Here is a 20598-nt window from a genome sequence, read left to right as displayed (position 1 = left end):
ATCGTTTGCAATAAAGAAGATGAATGAAGGGAAATAAGAGAAAGCATGCAGAAGACCCACGAGCAATGGAATCACGGCCACATCCACTTCCAAATCACAAGATCATGGAACCTTGGCCAAAAACGAAGCACCACCTGTTTGACCTTTGTGGCAGTGGGTCCATAGTCAAATACCAAATGCTTCACTAAATGGTCTTTTACAGTGCCAGTGAGAGACAGACACCCTGGAAGAAAGGGAAATTGATTTATTTTGCAATTCAAACACATCTGGGATGGTAATCTGACCAACTTGCTTTTAGAGAAATCAAATTAATTCATGGCTACTTTAGTATAAAATGAATGGCATGAAGGTTGTATGATTGCCCATAGGTTTAAGAGAAGCTCATGTTTTAAAATGTGTCTGCAGTTCTGGTACTACTTTACCGTAGGAGGATGTAATTGATGCAGAAGAGGCAAAAAAAGTATTCCTCCTCCTGTATACTCCTCATATCCCTTCACAACAGATAATTCTTCCTTTATATGGCACATACGTCAAATAATCACCATCTTCATAGTATTGTAGATTTTTGAAACCCTGTGACAATTCAGACCTCTGCATTGCCATTGAATTGTGTGGTTTGCCATAGTGTGCAGTTCAGAGATTTCTAATGGATGAACAGTAATGACATTTAAACTGTGGCTTGGAGTCCAGTTGAGACTCATATTCAAAAAACATTTTCACTACTGGTCCAAAGTACACCAATGATATGATTGAACGATTCACTGATGCCTACACCCTCTCCCCAAGCCAGACATCAAACTGACATGGTGCCTATGATTCAACGTCAATCCTTTGTTCTGGGCACCATGAAAACAGTGCCAGTAGCATAAAGTAAACAGTGTTTTCAGATCTATGTTTATATTCTGTAGTTAACTCATTTTATCTAACTACCCAAAAGTGAATTAGAGACAGAGGAAGGGCAAAAGGAAGCTTTGATGGTCAACCCCGAGATATCTTGGTGGGGTAAGGGGGATTGAGAGTGAATCCGTCAAAGACTTTGTGATCCTACCTACTAGTATTATGGTGAATCGCTATCCATGTACACATGCCTCAAGTATACAAAAATGTGATGGATGGGATGCTTGAATTAATCTCAGCCACTGGTAATTATTCAGACTGCATCCCAGTCAATAATTATTTTGAAACCCTTGCCTCCTCAGTTTGGACTCAGCCATACGTAAATCAGTCTTGACCCTGCTCCATTGGGAACAGTCTAGCCAGAACTGCCTGGTCACTTACCCCCGAACCATAACGCAAGAAACCCAAGACTGGTTTTGCCCTTTTAGGGCTCATCAATCGGTTATAGCTTGGTTCCAGTGGAACATGTTGACAAGTAGGCAACAGTGGAAATATGATTGACATTAGAACAGTTTTCACAATTGTTGCATGTGTGAAAAATAAATAAATCTGAGACAAAAGTATGAGAAACTTTCCTTTACGTAATAGGTAATTGACAAAAGCATTTGTTCACTTCACATTTTTTCTCAACTCAATCAATGATGTTATACAGTCACACCATGGGACATGTTCAATAAAGTGTATCACAAAAGAGCGGCCCTTCTTCCCTCTTCTGCAATTACATGGGAAATTAAAAGGGAACTTATGCACCGCTCAGGGAAGCACAGTGTCCAAAACAAAGATATTTAAAACGTAAATGTGGCTCTTTCTGGCTGAAATTACAAAGGGGGGAGTAAACATTAACTGTAGTTTGACACAGAACGTTGTGTGTGAAGCCATTGTTCACCATTGTGAAAGCATAAAGTTTTCAAAGAGTTAAGGTTAAATTTATGGCAAAGTCAAGCAGCGCAACAAGTTACCTTTCTGCACTGTGCTGCATGAGACAGAAAGGGCAGGAATGTGCCATATTTAAGAGAACATGGCACATTTCTGCCTTTGCCCCTGCGCTGGTGCTGTTTTGGCTGCCTAGCACCAACTCAGGCATTCTTGCACAATGGTGCAAGGGTGCCTGCTTTCAAAGGAGAATTGTTTTTGTGCAGAAACAGGGACCTTCCTGCTCAAAAATAATCTGCTGATGCATTTACCTCTACATATGCGTGCTGCAGAATTCAGCACACATAGAAAGAGGAAGTAGCGAGGAGAAATAAGGATAGCTCTCCTCACTACACCTCAGCTGTGAAAGCACAGACTTTTGGTACATGCCCAGGTGTACTACTTCTCGTAAATCTGGAAATGTGTCAAAATCCCAGAGTGTTGCATGGGAACGTCCAAGAGGCATCCATGGAACACCTCCCTGGGGAAGAGCAATGCAACAATTTGCACTGCGTTGCTATACTCCAGGTTTTTCATGCCACTCAGGGCCATACAAGGTGGCCTTGCATGACTTGATAAATTGCATTTTGGGCTTGTGTCACGCATGCACCATGTTGAGTGGTGCAAGAGATATGCAAATCCAGTCATAAACATGCCCTCTTGTTTTTTCATATCTGAAGTGTAGAGTGATGTGTGAAAATATGTGTTTCAGATAAAGACATATCTGACCTTCATTTTTTCCTAATCAGGTTGTAGAAGTAGAAATATCTAATCTCATATGACAAAGAACATACACAAATTTCCCTTTGTCAATATTTATTAAACATAGATATCAGCCATGATTCAATGTAGTCATGAGGAAGACTTCACAATGTTTTAATGTGAGTGGGGCGTCTCATAGTGACCACAGTAATGGGGAGACATCTCACAAAAGGAGAAGTACTGGTTATAACAGAGGCCATTTATGTCACTAGTGCAAAGAGCCCGCTAGTTTGCTGACAACAGGGTGAGATCCAGCATCAAACTGCCAAACTGCCTCAGACCTTCACGAGTACCAGCTGACCACAAGATAGAACAAAGAGTCTCCTGCAACAGTGCAAAGGTACATAAACACTCAATGCAGAACATGGACAACAATGAAAGAAAGTAGGTGGCAAAGTGAAGGAGACTTCTCAATGACTCAAAGTATATATGCAACAAACATCCAAGCAGTTCAATGTAGATACTGTAATTGTAACTGGATTTACATAGCTCTTAATACTCCTGGCGAGGCATTGAAATGCTTTAGGGCGAGTAGCACACTACTCCGGACCCCAAGGTTAGTGGTTAATCAAGTGGTTATTTTGGTTATTGCAATTAGTCATGTGCCCTCAAGAAAAAAATGCATCCATTTACTTTGTGATAATAATATCAGGTAGGTGTGATCATTATTTGGAGCTATGTGGTTTTAGGTAAATGGTTGGTGAGATAGAAAGGCTGGTAGAGATTAAGTAACACTAGATTACAGGCATAGGGTTTTAAAGAGGAGAGGTTGTGATCAATGAAATGAGGTATCAGCCAAATCCAGAATTTCCATAAGAAGGATCGGGGCAGGTATGCATAAGACGGGAGAGGAGGCTATTCTCAGAAACAAAAGGTACGCGGAGGACAATGTTAACAAGAGGGTCATTTGAAGGAAGAAAGGACAGAAATCAAGGGGAAGTAGCCAAGGTCAATTTTTCATGCAGTGTTTTAAGAATACATAAGGGGAGGGAGCACACTGCCTCTCATTCCAGCACAGTCCGCCCCATTGCATTCTGGTAAATGCAGTACGCTTACTTCAAAGTTGCTGTATTTTTTCACCAAAGTTGGTGCAGGTCTTGCTGTTATTTCTAGTCACACGTTTCTGGGTTTAGTCCTTCATCTGTAGAGAGCAGTAGTAGCAGAGAGCAGAGAAAAGTCAACCGGGTTGCTGGTATGCTGCCCAGGTCTTTACAGGTCACAGTACCACTCCACAGGCACACAAGTGCATCCCAGGTGAGCTTGTCAGCCTATTGTCTCAAGGGAGCCTTTTAAGAATAGAGTGGGAGAAGGTTTTCTGAGAGGGCAATCAACTGTAAAATGTAAGCTGTAGAAAGAAACCACATTATACGCACTGGTCCATATGCAGAGCAGACAGCTTAAACATGTGATTTTGAGTGTACACATCATGTAAACATTAAGAGCCCTAACATGTAGTGTCCCAAGCCTAGGACAGCCCTTTTAAACTCAGTTTGGAGTATCCCATCCTTGATTCCAAGTCTGTACACTGCACAAGACAAGAGGAGTTGGCACGAAAAAAGAAAAAAGGTCTCATTATAGCCTTAGAACCCGCCGTAGCGGGCTCTACCGGCTATTAAAGGCCCGCTCCCCGCGTTAAATGCCCGAGCCGAAGGCGAGGCCATTTAACAAGGGAGAGGGACTTTAATAGCCGGTAGAGCCCGCTACGGCGGGTTCTAAGGCTATTAGAACATTCTGCCACACAGGGCAGAATGTTCTATTAAAAAAAATAAAAATTCACGGAGCCCGAGGGGATTTTAAATCCCCTCGGGCTCTCTGAGGCTTTGTTCACAGCTGTTGCTGTGAACAAAGTGAACATTGGAATGTTGGCGCTGCGGGCTTTTACCGGCCAGTAAAAGCCCGCAGCACTCCATTGTTTTCAATTGAGCCTCCAGCATTCCAATGTTCTAATTAAAGATATTCCTTCACTATTTTGAAAATTAAAGGTTTTTTCATTCACTCACTAAAATTGGTTTACAGTGTCTTGCCAATGCGCAATGAGATGTATACCCTACTTTGTCATCTAATCCCATCCAAGTGTATGTTGTGCATGTTTGAGTATGTGACTTTTATTGTATATGCATTGTATGTGCAAGGGAAGCAGAGTGATGAAAGCTTGTCCCATTATGGACATTCCCGGCCTTTTCCTGTGCACAAGTTGGGGGTGATGTTTTTTACCCATACAGCTAAAGTGTATTAAGATGCAGGAGGGAGGAGATCTAATCAGTGAATTGAAGACAGTGTAGACAAGGCAATTTGATTAGGTTCTTCTTGTAGCACTGCCACCTGGTAGATGGTGGTGGTGAAGGGGACTGTAGTCTGTTGTTCAGAGTGGGAAGAGCCTTTTTTGGTGAAACCACCCTTTTGTTTCTTTCCTGATCACTGCATTTGTGGCAGCTGCAGATAGTTCAAACCTCTTTGTATCTTTGTTGTGGGTGCCACAGGCTAGAGACTACCCTGTTTTGAGGAGCATCACCTCACACTAAGGCTGTTTCTACAAAACTGCATAGAGAGATACTTGAAAAGGAAACCACCAAAAATCAGTTCTCTTGCCCGCTCCTCTTCTTTGATCCCACTAAAATCTTTGCTTCCATTGACATTGAAAACAACAAAAAAGAGCTTCATTTTTGCTTTCCTAAGTCCTGAATGTGTACAGTACATTTACAGTATTTACATTTTGTGGTGTGCTACAACAAATGGCATACTACAGTCTTTCCTTCCACAACCTTGTGTTCCTTTCTCTGACTGGAAAGTGAGATGAATTTGTAAACTCCAAATCTAATCTTAAAAAATAAGCAGCAGTTTGTCAGAAAACATAGCCTGATATTTGTCCATTGTTTTTGATGTGGAGCAAATGTGACAAGATAAATACACAATTTAAATGCACCTTTCTTTATTACCTGCTCTTCATGTCTCACCAAAAATCGTCTCATACTTCTGTGTGGTTTTATACTAGATATGGACCCCCATCTCAATGTGGACAAACAATTGACATGTCAATGGTTCATTGCAGATATTGGACAGGCTTTATATCGGGTCAAAGTAGATATGAGACGAACTTTCAAACAGTTCACTGTAGCTAAAGAACCATTTTAAGGTCAGAACCTACCAGACAGGGCATGGTTGCAAGGACATACTGGGACATGCTAGAAGCTGAACTACAAATGCATTCCACCCACTGCTTGCCATTGGCTTAAATTTTTGTTACTACATTGGCATGCTTTATATTCACTCGCTTCATTTGTTTTAGGCTCTCCAGCTTGAGATAGTCCCTTCCGTGGAACTCAGCCTTTTTACTACCATCATGATTGGCTCATTCTATTCTTCTATGACTGCTCGCTGTTGGGATTCTTTTTTGTGAAGCACTTTATGAGATTGCATGTTTTCCAGCTCTCCCTCCTTGCAGGTTTTTCCTCTCCACAGCTCTCTGTACAGCTTCAGTAAGGCGTTTTGTGGATTCTGTTTTGGTTTTAGCTTAATCTTTTGAGGCATATTTTTATGCATGAAAGTGCATGTTTTGTTTAGAGGCCACTTTCACTGGATTTTATAACTGGCAAGATTTGTATGTCCAATAGCCTGTGAAGAGAGCATGGTGTTATCTTATAGCATGCCCAAAAACATCCCTGGCCCATTAGCTGCTGGACCAGGAGCCTGAAAAGACAGTAAAATACATAAATTGTCCAAATATTTTCTGTTTCTACATCGGTCTGCTTTTAAAGTTCTTAACACTGGTAATAAAGTTTGTTCCTCTAACCTAACTCATAGGCCTTCAAACTGTGGGGCACCAATTCCCTGAGGGTCCGTGGCTGCATTCCTAGGAGGGTGAAAATGCCTCACCAAGTACTTGTAAATGAAGATGGTCTGGAAGCACAACTTGCCACATTTCCAGGATGGTTTCATTTACATGCAGCCTTGGAAGTGCTTAAAAAGTGGTTAAAAAATGTATGGGGAATTTTATAATGTAAAAGAACAGCCAACAGATTAGCCTAACTTTTATAGTACATTTAAGGCTTCTGCATTGTTTTCTATGCAGTTACCAAAAAGTGAAAACCAGGCACTTACAGAATATTCTGTTCTTTTTAGCCACATTTTTTACTCTGCCACCACTGCACTCAGATGCTGGCAGGGTCACAACCGGAGCTAAAAAGAACAATGTTCAAATGGCTCCATTTGACGAATATTCTCAACGTTTTTTGAAAGAATATTTCTTCCATCTCCTCTTCTTACTGGAAAGTGTTGGAGTGATCCATCAAGCTGGGGCTGAGAAAAATGGGGTGTACCAAAATGTGTTTTCCCTATTCATTTTTTCATATGAATTTTACGCACAGCTACAGTCCAAATACCTGACCAGATGTACACAAAATTTGTAAGAAAGCCAGATCTTGGTCCAGAAAGAGTCCTTCTTGTGATTTAATGTAAAGACGTTCAGTAGTTGTTGACTAACTAATGCTAAAAAATTTGAATATTTCATGCTAGCGGACAATCTGTGGAGCCAACAGATTTCATGATGAGATCCAATTGGTTGCTGCCACATCAACAAGGCCTTCCTCCCCAAGACTGAATTGACCCAAAGACCTCTTCCTTTGGGGTCAAATGACTTAAAAAAGGGGGTGGGCACACAGCCATCCTCACTGGGCCTGTACCAGTCCTGAGGACCCTATCTACTGGAGCTAGCTCATTTACTGTGTCCAGAGGAGCCCACCTTCATAACACAGTAGTTTTTCTGCCTGCATTAGATCAGGCAGGGAAACATGTCTGCTGCAATCCATTTTTAAAGCTCCAGCTGACGATGTGTTAGAGCAGCCATACTGTCCTGCCTGCAAGAACACAGGCATATTTGCTCTCACTTGGCAGGAGCTTTTAAATGCTCCTGAGGTGTGGGAGAAAAGTTTTCTTTCCCGTTTTTTTGATGGGTGCCCCTGGTGAGCACCAGAGCACCCACCCAAAGGTGCTATTATAGCTCAGGAAGGGGGCCCCACACATCCCGTCACATTATTAATGCAACTTGGCCCAGAGGGGTTTGGAACCTGGGCCCTATTCAAGGCTTGGGGATGGTGGATGTGCGCCCCCTGTCCATTATTAATGGATTTCAGCCCTGGGGATCAGATAACCATAACTTGGACCCTAAGATAACTATAGCCCACGCCTTTGCTATGCACTGCTAATTACTGCACATATTGCATCACTCATGCGACCTTCTTTGACATAATTGATTATGTCACTGCAAAATTTGCAATTAAATTATTGATGACAAAACAGTGCATGGCGGGGGCAGGTGTTATAGTTATCTTAAGGCACGAGTTATAGTTACTTACGATAATTATAACTGAGGTGTTTCAGTGGCTTCGTTCATTTAAAAAAGTATGTATTTACTGATCCTTTTCACCTAACTATAACATTATGTTAACCTTTATATATATATATATATGTATATATATATATATATATACATATAATATATATATGTATCTTGTAAAACAATGAAATCTGCTCATCAGACCAGCTGCACCATATCGCCGCCTGCCATCGGTCACCATCCCAAAAAAAAGAGAAAGAAGATATATTCTTTCCAAAAATATCATCTGCTTTATTATGTGCATAAATTACAGGAAACGCTAAATCCCATAGAAACTGTCAACGCGTTTCGGCAAACGCCTTCGACCAGACATGTTTCCCCCCACATTAACCACCATTTTAAGGATTCAACTCGTGAGCCATCAACTATTTCCATGATACCTACGTATTCACAAAGGTGGCAGCCATCTTTAAACATATATATTGATTGTTTTTAAACCATACAGCTCTGACAAATACTCAACATGTCAGCTGGATCCTTCAGTTAGTTTACATTCATAAACATATCAATCCATTAGTGATCATATATAGAAACCCCAAACTGCTAATGAACATATATCTTGTACATAATTCACATGTAGAGACTTAGGGGGTCATTCCTACCCTGGCGGTCCGAGACCGCCAGGGTAGGGGACCGCGGATGCACCTCCAACAGGCTGGCGGTGCATCCAGGCCCATTCTGACCGCGGCGGTGAAGCCGCGGTCAGAAAAGGGAAACCGGCGGTTTCCCGCCGGTTTTCCCCTGGCCTGCAGAATCCCCCATGGCGGCGCTGCAGGCAGCGCCACCATGGGGGATTCTGACCAGAACCAGGCTGGCGGGAACGGGTGTCGTGGGGCTACGGGGTCGTAGCAGACACTGGAAATCGCGACGGGTGCAACTGCACCTGTCGCACAAAAGCAACTCCGCCGGCTCCATTCAGAGCCGGCTTCATCTTTGCTGTGGGTTTCCCGCTGGGCGGGCGGGTGGCCTTTTGGCGGTCGCCCGCCCGCCCAGCGGGAAAGCCAGAATGACCGCTGTGGTCTTTTGACCGCGGTACGGTCTTCTGGCGGTTCCCTCTTGGCGGGCGGCGACCGCCACCGGCCAAACTAGGAATCACCCCCTTAGTGTAAACAAACATCTTTTCAAACATTTGTATTTCACTTTACACTAATATTTTCAAACGTGTTTTCATATAAATTCATAATAATATCACATAAATACCTCTATATCTCTCACATATAAGGAAACACCTGGTTATATTTAAAAGGTTTATATAACAAATCAACATTCTAAATTAAAAATCTATGTAAATAGATAGAATGTCCTAACACCTTATTCTTATATATCCCATTATGTGTTTTATCAAGTAGATATTAAATTAGCAACCCAATTATATCAGTCAATCTACATGCTTGGTATCAGAATTAAACTTTTAATATCAACTAAAATTCAACGTACCACATCATAATTGTACATCAATCTGTAATCATGTATCATAACGCTGACTGAAATTTCTTATAGATACTGTATGGCAGAAAAATCATCACTCATTTGTAAATAGACTCATTAGTGATATCCAAAGTGCATCATGCAATAAAGTGCAATTGTGTGTAAGAACGACTATAAATATAAATGTACAGACACGAATATGGAATAATAAAACTGTCAAGACAATATGTCTATATATATAAAAATGAATATGATATGATTATAGCATCTATGTAAAATATCTGTGGATCATTTAATATACCTATCAGTGCAATGGGAGATACTAAGGGGCATATTTATACTCCGTTTGCGCCGAATTAGCGTAGTTTTTTTCGACGCAAATTAGGCGCAAAATTAACGCCATATTTATACTTTGGCGTTAGACGCGTCTAGCACCAAAGTAGGAGTAAAGAGCGTCATTTTTTTGCGTGAACGCCTTCCTTGCGTTAATGAGATGCAAGGTAGGCGTTCCCGTCCCAAAAAATGACTGCGACGCAAATGCGTCGTATTTATACTCCCGGGCAAAAATCACGCCCGGGAGTGGGTGGGCCAAAAAACCCCGCATTTGCGCCGGATTTGAGCGCCTGGGTCAGGGCAGGCGTTAAGGGACCTGTGGGCTCAAAATGAGCCCAGAGGTGCCCTCCCATGCCCCCAGGGACCCCCCCTGCCACCCTTGCCCACCCCAGGAGGACACCCAAGGATGGAGGGACCCATCCCAGGGACATTCAGGTAAGTTCAGGTAAGTATACATTTTTTTTTTAAATATTTTTTTTTTGGCATAGGGGGGCCTGATTTGTGCCCCCCTACATGCCACAATGCCCAATGACCATGCCCAGGGGACATTAGTCCCCTGGGCATGGCCATTGGGCAAGGGGGCATGACTCCTGTCTTTACTAAGACAGGAGTCATGTAAATGGCGTCTGGGCGTCGTTAAAAATGGCGCAAATCGGGTGGAGGCGATTTTTTAGCGTCAACCTGACTTGCACCATTTTTAAGACGCCCTAACGCCATTTTTCCCTACGCCGGCGCTGCCTGGTGTACGTGTTTTTTTTCCACGCACACCAGGCAGCGCCGGTCTGCTTGCGCCGGCTAACGCCATTCAATAAATACGGCGCCCGCATGGCGCTTCAGAATGGCGTTAGCCAGCAAAAAAAATTTGACGCTAAACTGCGTTAGCGCAGTTTAGCGTCAAAAAGTATAAATACGGGCCTAACAATCTAATTAGAACCTTAAAAATGTATCATAGATGTACATGGAGTTCAGCATCAAGATTATGACCCCACGGATTCTCAGATCCCAATAAAAGGATCGTCCTAGATTCTGTTTGTCTCAATTCTGCTAATCTGTTGCCAGCTCTGGGATTTATTCCAATTGAATTAATACCATAGAATCCCAATGAGCTACAGTCACCTCCATGTACTTCCCAAAAGTGTTTGGCTAACGAATAGGTTCTATCATGATTCTTGATGGCACGAAGATGCTGTAAAAATCTTACTTTAAGTTTATGAATGGTACTGCCCACATATTTCTTATTGCAGCCACATTCAATCACATATATGGCATATTGGGTATCACAAGTAATTCTTTCATTAATCTCACATTTTCTCCCATCAAATGTGAGATATTCATGTGTGTTCCATGCAAAATGACATGTCTTACAGTGGCCACATTTAAAAAATCCTAAACTCCTTTTGGACAACCAGGACCTGTTATACTTCAAACAGAACAGACTTCTTGTTAAATAATCTCCCAAGGAGTTGGTTTTACGAAAAGTGATTTGAGGATGTTGGCCAGTCCTCCCCTTAATTTCAGGGTCTTGTTGTAAAATATGCCAATTCCGTTGTAAGATCTTACTTAAAGTTGCATGTTGTTGATTAAATTCCAAAAACAGTCTGGGAGGAGACAGATCTGAGTCAGAGTTACCTTGTTTAGCTGTATTCCTGAAGAGTAATTAATCTCTGTTCTTACTTTCAACCCTGTTATAGGCATCAATCAAAATTTTATGTGGATGACCACTCTTCAAAAATCTTTGGCTCATGTCCTCTACAGCCACCCTAAACCCTTCATCATCTGAACATATTCTGCGAGCCCACAGAAATTGACTATAGGGTATGTTCCACTTAAGAGCCTTTGGATGGCCACTGTTCCCATGCAGTATTGAACTGCATGATGTCGGTTTATGGTAAACAGTAGTTACCAGTATTTTGTTTTTAATGAATAGTTAGACATCTAAAAACTCAATGGATTCTCTACTACAGACGGTTTGAAGTGAAATATTAAGTTTGTTGTTGTTGAGCATACCAACATATTCAAATAATTCTTCTTCTTCACCATCCCAAATCAAAAACAGGTCATCAATATATCGTACCCATAGTACTACCTTATCCATGAGCCTTTCATAAATGTATGACCATGCTATCTCCTTCTCCCACCATCCCATATAGAGAGTGGCATAAGCGGGAGAAAAAGAAGCCCCCAAAACTGTACCCTGTTTTTGGAGCTAGAATTCGTAGTTGAACAAAAAGACTTTATGTGTCAAACAGAATGATAACATGGACAACAGCATCTCACTGTGTTGTAGAAATTCTAAGGGACGTGTTTTGAGAAAATATCTGCATGCTTCCAACCCAAACTCATGTTTGATGGAGGTGTAAAGCGAGACTACATCCATGGTAACCAATAAATAACTTTTCTGCCAAGGCATGTTATAAATCTTTGCTAAAAAATCATTGGTGTTACACAAATACAATGGTAATTCAGTTACATACAAACATAGAAAAAGGTTCAAATATCTAAAGGTATTTTCCAAAAGAGACAATTTCTTGCTCACTATAGGTCGCCAAGGGGGATGTTGTACATTTTTGTGAATTTTGGGCAAGAAGTAAATGCAGGGTATTTTGGGAAAATCAGTTTTTAAATATGAATATTCATTTTGATCAATCAAATTATCCGCAAACCACTGTTGTAGCAAATCATGATATATCTTCTGGTATTGTCCAATCGGATTCACGCATAGCTTCTCATAATGACCCTCATTTGTTAACTGTTTCTGTGCCTCTGTTATATAATCATCTGTCGCGTGGGCTCTCATTATCCTAAATGAGACTACTGGATTTCTAGGCAGCAGGATCGATAACGGTGTGGGGGACTGAGTCTGACCCACGTGTAAGGAACTTTGTCACCCTAAATCCGGTTTTTGCTCCGGCTAACTAGCAGTGCCTCATTTCTCCCACAGGGAAGAAATGATTAGGCAGCCGAGCGCATGACATCTTTGGAACTTCTCAGGGAAGTCGTGGTCACTCAGATCCAAACCAACTCTGTCATTTACAATATGATCTCATATACAAATGACAAAGACAGTATAAGTTTTATATAATGTTTTAATAAAACAACTGTATTTTAGATAATAAGGCGTGAGCCGCAATAACCAGAACAATACAACATAGTAGGATTGAAATAGTCACCAGGAGAGTAAAACATAAGAACAAAGCTATCATAGTGCCTAACAGTTTCTACTCTCCCTCTGCTTGTTCTATTTAGAGCACAGCATGTTAAGCTTCTAGCTTGCCTTTCCGAATCACTGGGGAGACATCAGCCCTCATACCTGAGCAAAGGCCTGTGATCTGGTTCAGCATCTGCAACGAGGCAGTCAGCGTCTAGTTGTGGCTCCCTGGTCGGAATCTCCCTCTTCCGTGTATTGGGACAAGGAAGTGATTTTATAACTAACATGTCATCGTGATCACAAAATGTCCCTACGCAGGAATGCCAAATCTAAACTCCTACCACGTCTATCGGCAATGTACCAGACTGTATCCTTGACTGAAGCACAGAGTGAATATGTTATGGAGAACTCCAGTGCTGAAGTAGGCAAAACAGTTTGATATGAATAAAAAACAACACCGTAGAACTGGCTATTTGAAAAATAACAGTACGAAGCCTAATAAAAAGCATTTAGAGCAAAGTGCACAGAGGCTCTAAGCTGTCAGCAAATGAATCAGGGCAAAGTGCACAAAGGCCTAAAGCCTGAAGCTAATGCGCAAAGGATACGTAAAACTAACCACACTACACCCTCCCCTTGTCGGTAGCAAGTGGTTCCAATAATATAAAAGCATGCCCCAAATATAAACAATATATAAAACCATATATTTCGACAAGGTAAGAAGACAACAAAGTCATAAGTTTAGGAAACATGTGACGATAAAGCCAAATTCAATATAGTGTCAATTTTGCAGGAGAGAGAAAAAAATCCAATTGTCAGACAGAAGCAATAGAACGTAGGAGCTCCTCCTCTTCGATATATGTTAATATCGGAAGATCCACGCCACAAAGTACCATGAAGCAGGTGTGTTCCAAAGCCCCAAAACCATTCAGGGCGGCACCCCGTGCAGGGCCTATCAAAGAGACAATACCATCTTCCTCCAGGAAGGGAATCTCATAAACCGACTCACGAAGCAAACGCAACCGTAGTGCACAAGTCTGGGAATGAGCCCTAATCGGGAACATCAACAGATCAGGATCGACCACTGGAGGGCGCTGCAGTGAGAGACAGAAAGCCAGTGCATGTTCAAACGAGCACCAAAGGCACCGAAACACGGGTTGCACACAATCCAAAACCGGTCTGAATGACAGAGACCAGTCACACTCCAAATGGCCCAGGAGTGTAGCTCCAAAATACTGCATCATGCGTTCACGACACAGCTGCGCTGATGGGAGCAGCAATATAGGATCTCGTTGTGGCGGGACAGCCATTGCGAAAAAATAGCAACAATAGCAAGACTCCAGCCAACAAAGCCAAAGTAATCGGGAAACCCCCCAAAATGCTTCCGAAAATAGAGTGTATAGCCGAAGGTATCAAACCGAATATGGAAGAGAAGGTGTGAGCAAAACCAACACCAACGGCTTTGAAAACATGAGCAATACCAGTAGTGCTGGATGCATTAAATATACGTCCCACAAGTTCACCAAAGTGACTTGGAAAGTTAGTATTCAAAAGGGACTGTATCTCCGCCGATGACCTTGCCACCTGAAGTGCATAGGTCTCGCTAGCAGATGTAAGGGCCACATGCTTTTGAAACAATAAAGCTTTCAGCCGACTCAACTTGTCGAAATAACCTTGGAAGTAGCAATATGAGGCCAGATGTCCGCTACCTCCCTAATTTGAGTGGGGGGAAACAACACATTCCCGCAGCACGTAACGGCCTTGTTGACAACGACAACGTAAACTATTCCGGCACGCATGCCACAGCAGCGTTCGCTGTTAAGAACAATGTAACTGCCGTTAGAAAGCACCTGGAAAGTGTTTTTAATAACCGGGACTGGAACTCCCTTCAGATAACAAGCTAAGTTAGCAATCGAAGCGTTACACGCTCCGTGCAAGGACAGCTGTTTACAAACCATGGAATGGCTGACAGAAGCTTCGCATTCGCTACCGCTAAGAAAAACCTCCCTCAAACAATTAACACATCTGTATTGAAAGGGAAGCTCCCACACCTCGTGTATGTAACTGTCTCCCAATAGTTCATATCTACCCACCGGAATGTGCTTCAAACAAGAAGTAAATTGCAGAGTGGAGATAGGCAAATTAATAACCCCATGAATCAACCACTCAGCTGACGGAATCTCAGCCACTGTGAAAGGCAGTTTCTCCAATTTCTCAATATTCAACATAACATATGTAGCTTCCTTTTTAGCCATCAGCTGTTGTTGACGAGTCAAATTAAAGGAGATAAAGATCTCTCTGGCACGAATGTGCTGCCATGGAACGCGACCCGCCTTCAAGGTTTGAAGAGTCCAACCCAGCTGCATGATGGACCGCGTCTGACTCTGCCCATGATATAAAGAAGACATGTCCGATTTAATAATGTCAATAGCAGAGGAAACAATGCTGTCAATCGTGTAAACACGGTCAGAAAGGGTATGCATGCCATTATCAACAACAGACAAAGTCTGCAGCAGATTTTCCTGATCAATCTGCCTCAACCGGGCTGCAGCCTCCTGTTGTGAAAGCTTCCAAATCTCATTATAAACTTTGTATAAAAATCTTTTCTTCCGTGGTACCTTGGGACCTGACAAAAAATCTTGTAAATCAGTATCATTAGACAGCAACGTGAGATGTGACTTAACTGCATCCAGCGTGGATGACTTCAACCATTGCTGACAAAGCTTCCCCACGCTGTATGTAGTTATAATATCAGCATGTTCTGGTGAAATGTAACGCAGGTCTGCCCTACTAGTCCTGAACCCCCCTGAAGAGGTGACAAAACATTGATGACACTCATTAGTGTCTACGGGCCATAATAACCACCTGCCCGGATGTAACTATGAAGTGTTAAGCGTACCATTCTGGACCCAATGTGTAAATTCACTAAAAGTAGCATTCACATAGTGCTGCCAGTTGTTTAATTTGGAAGGGACAGGTATACTAGGCAAATTCAACTCTCTAATTGTCGCCAAGCCCAAACAGCTAGTCTGTTGTACTGTGTCATTGAGGAAAATCATCTGCACGGGGATAAGACATGCTCTAAATAATGTATCCCTGCCTTGCATCTGCCAATTTTTCGTACCCCAAACACTTTTCAAGTCAACAGTCTTAAACCAGTATTCATACCCCTCGACCGAAAGTTTAGATACAAACAAATTTGAATACAGTAATTTAGTATCGGTCAATAACATTTGCTTATTAGAATACGGAGTAACCTTAAAATAGTAAGACCTAGCTTTTCGTTGATTATGCCCTGAAAAATATGCAAATTTATCATAATACGTTTTCGAACTCCATTGTGGAGGAGTCGAGCAATGTTCCCATTGCACATAATTAAATATGGACTTAGGGCTACTGGCTTTATGAATAAAGTGGTGTCCATAATAGTTGTAGCAAAACATGTCACCATGATTATCTCTAAATTGGTAAGCATCTTCATCGTCATAGACAGTATAATATTGCAAATCTGTTAGCATAGAATCTACTGTCTTCACATCCCAATCATCAGAAACAATGCCTGGTATAACAATATAATTCATTGATAACTTGAGGACATACAGTATTTGAATCAATTCAGTGGGACCATATATATCAAACATTACTTTATCCCACACAATCCCATCCGGAATATGTATTGCAGAAATGTTTACATTGGACAAGTCTCTTTGAATCCTATGAGACGAAAAATGTGGTTTTAACACAGTCTCCACTTGCTCAATGTCAGATCGATCAGGAAGAAAATGACCATGTATTACCAGAAAAAAAGTAACCACAAATCCCAACCACAAAAAAAGAGTCATTACAGCCATTAAAAGCCAAAAATAGTTCCAAGGAAAAACAAAATACGTGCGTTTAAGCCAACACAGCAGCTTACGTGGACCTCGGACAGAAGACATCGAGGACGAGGAGTTGGACACTGCATTATTAGTGTCGTTGAAGCAGCCAGAGGCAGTTCTTGCAAAAGGTGCAACTGTGAACAAAGAAGCAGATGGAGGCTCTTGCCTTGGCACACTATAAACAACATGTTCAGAAACCTCAGTAGAACGTACAGCAACTTGATCAAAAGATTCCAAATTAATCGTCGTCTGTGGAACAATCGCAAGATCATCATCCACCCTCCCCAAGCTCGGAGAGGAAACAGCGTCGGTGTAAATCACCTGCAGCGGGACTTCTTCCCCAGTAGTGAGAGGGATTTCGGAACTACTGGGTGTCCCTCTTGGTCTGCTGTGCAGAATCGGCCACATGTTGTAACTTGACATTATCAATGGAAACAAAGCGATTTCCTTTGGCCCCTTGCAGCGGCGGTAAAATCACAGTTCTCGTGCCGCTTACCCCTAACACCGGGACAGGTGCTCGATAAGAAGGACCAAATTCTTTCTGTACTGCAACCTTTTCACGCACTAGATCCCCAATCCTGGGTATCCAACCAGTAGGTGTTACTGGCTCATCCTTAATTCCTGAGGAGGCAGCTCTTGCAGAAGAGTTATCTTCACGGAATTGTTGTAAATCCTGCAAAACAGTGACACGATCATTTATGTCAAAGGGCGTAACTGCCGCCTCCACACCAGGACCATCTAGATCAGGAACATACATTCGCATTCCAAACAGGCACTCATATGAAGTACGACCCCCCAGTGACCTTCTAGGCAAGTTATTAAGTGCTCTCTGTACTCCATACAGGTGGGCTAGCCAACCACGACCCGTACCTATAACTCTGGCCGTTAAGGATTGCTTTAAATCACGATTTAAACGCTCCACGACAGAATTTCCCTCAGGATGAAATGGAGACGAGAATTGGAGTTGGACCCCCAACGAAGCCATGGTGTCCCTGAATGCCTTAGAGGCAAAAGCAGGGCCCTGGTCCGAATGAAAAGCCGCAACTGCAAATGTATCGACAAAGATGCGCAAATATTTAATAACAGTTCGAGCGTCAGCCGAGCATTGTGGCCATACCCACACAAATCTGGAGCATGAATCTACAGCAACCAATATATATTTGTATGCACTATCTGGTGTCAGTGGACCACAATGATCCAAGTATACACACTGTTAAGGTTTATTTGAAATCAGAAGGGGCGTCTGCTGCGGGCGTCTAGCCGACGAAGCTTTAATCTGTTGACAAACGTCACAACAAAGGACATATTGCTTTGTCTCTTTATAGAGACCAGGCCACCAGTAACGAGCCTATAAAAGTGAAATCATGGCAGCCACACCAGCATGTGCAGACGCCACCCCCTCATGTGCTGCAGAAATTAATCGAGGTCTCTCAATTTTAAATGGTAGTTCACGTACACCAATGCCTGGAATATTAACAACAGCATTCAGCGCACTATTCAAGCAGTAACTATATTTAGAAGGAAATCCTTAAGGAAATGGCGTGCCATCAGCCGTAGCTTTTATGGCAGCCGATATCTCCGTGTCTGGTTAGGAACTCGAACGAGTCACTGCGGCCACAGTGGCGACAGCCACTGCCGACTTTGCGGCTTCATCAGCCAAAGTATTCCCAGCAACATGTATTCCAACGTGCTGGTGTCCAAGTGTATGCACAACATGGACCTTAGGAAGCGTTTCTTTCAAATCCGCAACCTTACCCCACAACAATTTATATTTAATGGTGTTGCCTTTAGAATCTCTGAACCCATTCAACTTCCAATAGTGCAGATATTCATTGAAAGACTGAACACAGTAGTAGGAGTCACAGACCAGCAAGGTCAAAATCGCCGGATCCGCGTGCTCCAACTCTAACAATAGAGCTTTGAGCTCAGCCAGCTGTGCTGTGCAATCTCCCAAAGTTTTAGTATAAGTATGTCGGGGGCAGAACACTTCCCCCTCCATAGTGCCGCTCACTACCGCACATGCAGCACAATACTGTTGTTTAGTCCCAACCGCTGGTTGCGCAGAGCCATCGGTATACATGACCACCTGATATTGGTCAATAGGCAATGTGCCAGCAGGGACTGGGTACTCCATTTCATATTGAAGAAATTCTTGAGTCTGCAGTTTAGGGTCAAATATGTAATCTACATCAGTGGCTGTCAAAGACGTAGCCCATTGTATCCATCGCAGGTGTAAAGCTTTCGAATTAGGAACACTCGCTTTTGAAACAGCCTCTAAGGCCGGAATCGGGGAAACGACAATGATGCTTTGGCCCTGGGCAAGCGGTCTTTCTTTAATCACAGCCATCTGTACTGCAGTGAGTATTTTCTCAGTCTGTGCAAATCGTTGTTCTGCAGCAGAATACAAGTGGGACTTGTATGCAATCGGGACTGTCTCACCCTCATTAAAGGTGACATACGTAAACCCAACAGCCCCAGGTATCACCCCGATGACTAAATGTGTCTTATTGTCCTGTGTGTGTAAGTGTTTAACTGCTAAGAGATCAGTCTGTAACTCTCGTAGTATGTGTGTATGCTCAATCGTCCAAAATCTACTCGAAAAATTCGGGCGAATCAGTTCGTATAAGGGTTTTATACGCATAGCATAATCAGGAATGTAAGTGTTGCCAAAATTCAGAAACCCCAACAATGACTGGAGCATCCGAACCGTATTAGGAGGCTGCAATAAAGCACATTTCTCCAAAAAATGTGGCGCTAAGCTCTTGCCCTCACTCGACAGCTCATATCCCAGGAAAATGACGCTGAGGAAGGCAATCTTTGATTTCTTAAAATTAAACTTATAGCCAATATCAGCAAACCCACAACAATGCGCGATACGCGCCTTAGATGTTGCAGAATCTCATCGTCTGTCAAATATATGTCATCAACATATGATAACGCTTCAGGGTCCAACTCGTGCAGCATTTCAGTCACACAAGCCGAAAACAGTCTTGGGCTATTCTTATACCCCTGAGGCAAACGACAAAATGTTTCTGAGAGCCAAACGCACTGAAACTGGTATAGTCCCGACTTTCGGGCGCTATATTTTGGCAGAAAAATCCATTTGAGATATCTAACGTTGTTTTGTATTCCTTACGCACTATATTATTCATAAGCGCTGCGCTATGTGAATTCTGTATTGCATATGTGCGTGTATGACTATTCAAATGTCTGTAATCCACCACTATCCTATATGAATGGTCCGGTTTAGCAACCGGAAATAAAGGATTATTCATCGGCGAGACACAGGGCTCAATTACACCCTGGTACTCCAATTGTGTAAGAATTTTCCTAACCGATGCCCTTGCCTCAAATTTGATAGGATACTGCGGCTGTGGCTGAGGTTCGCCCTTTATTGAAATTACATGATAAGGTGATTGTCTATCCCATCCCACGTTATTTCTATATAGGGCGGGGGCCTGTGCTAGAGCCCATGTTTTACTCTAGGACTCCGCTAGTTCTCTCGGAACAAGTGGTGAGAAGGAAGGTGCAATAACCTCCTCCCCAACCGGACAGTCGCGAACAAAGTCAGGTGGCCAATCCTGTTCGGCCAGCAAAACATCATATGATTTTACCACATGGTCCCAAAAGATGGCGTATACAATGCGGTCAATGTCCCCTTCTAATCGCAGAGTCACTTGATATACTCTATCAGGATCAGAGACTCGCATATCCGCCGTCTCGACTTGTATGAAGTCATCAGTTGCTTTCACCTCCAGATGCTCTAGAAGACTCCGGCGAACTATTGTGACCTCTGCCGCGCTGTCTAACAGTGCTAACGCCCATGTCTTGTTCGTCAAGAGAACTCTCTT

The sequence above is a fragment of the Pleurodeles waltl genome, chromosome 3_1 (assembly GCF_031143425.1).
Source record: "Pleurodeles waltl isolate 20211129_DDA chromosome 3_1, aPleWal1.hap1.20221129, whole genome shotgun sequence".
NCBI lineage: Eukaryota > Metazoa > Chordata > Amphibia > Caudata > Salamandridae > Pleurodeles > Pleurodeles waltl.
The sequence above is the reverse complement of the archived record's forward strand: the minus strand, read 5'-3'. Positions refer to the sequence as shown.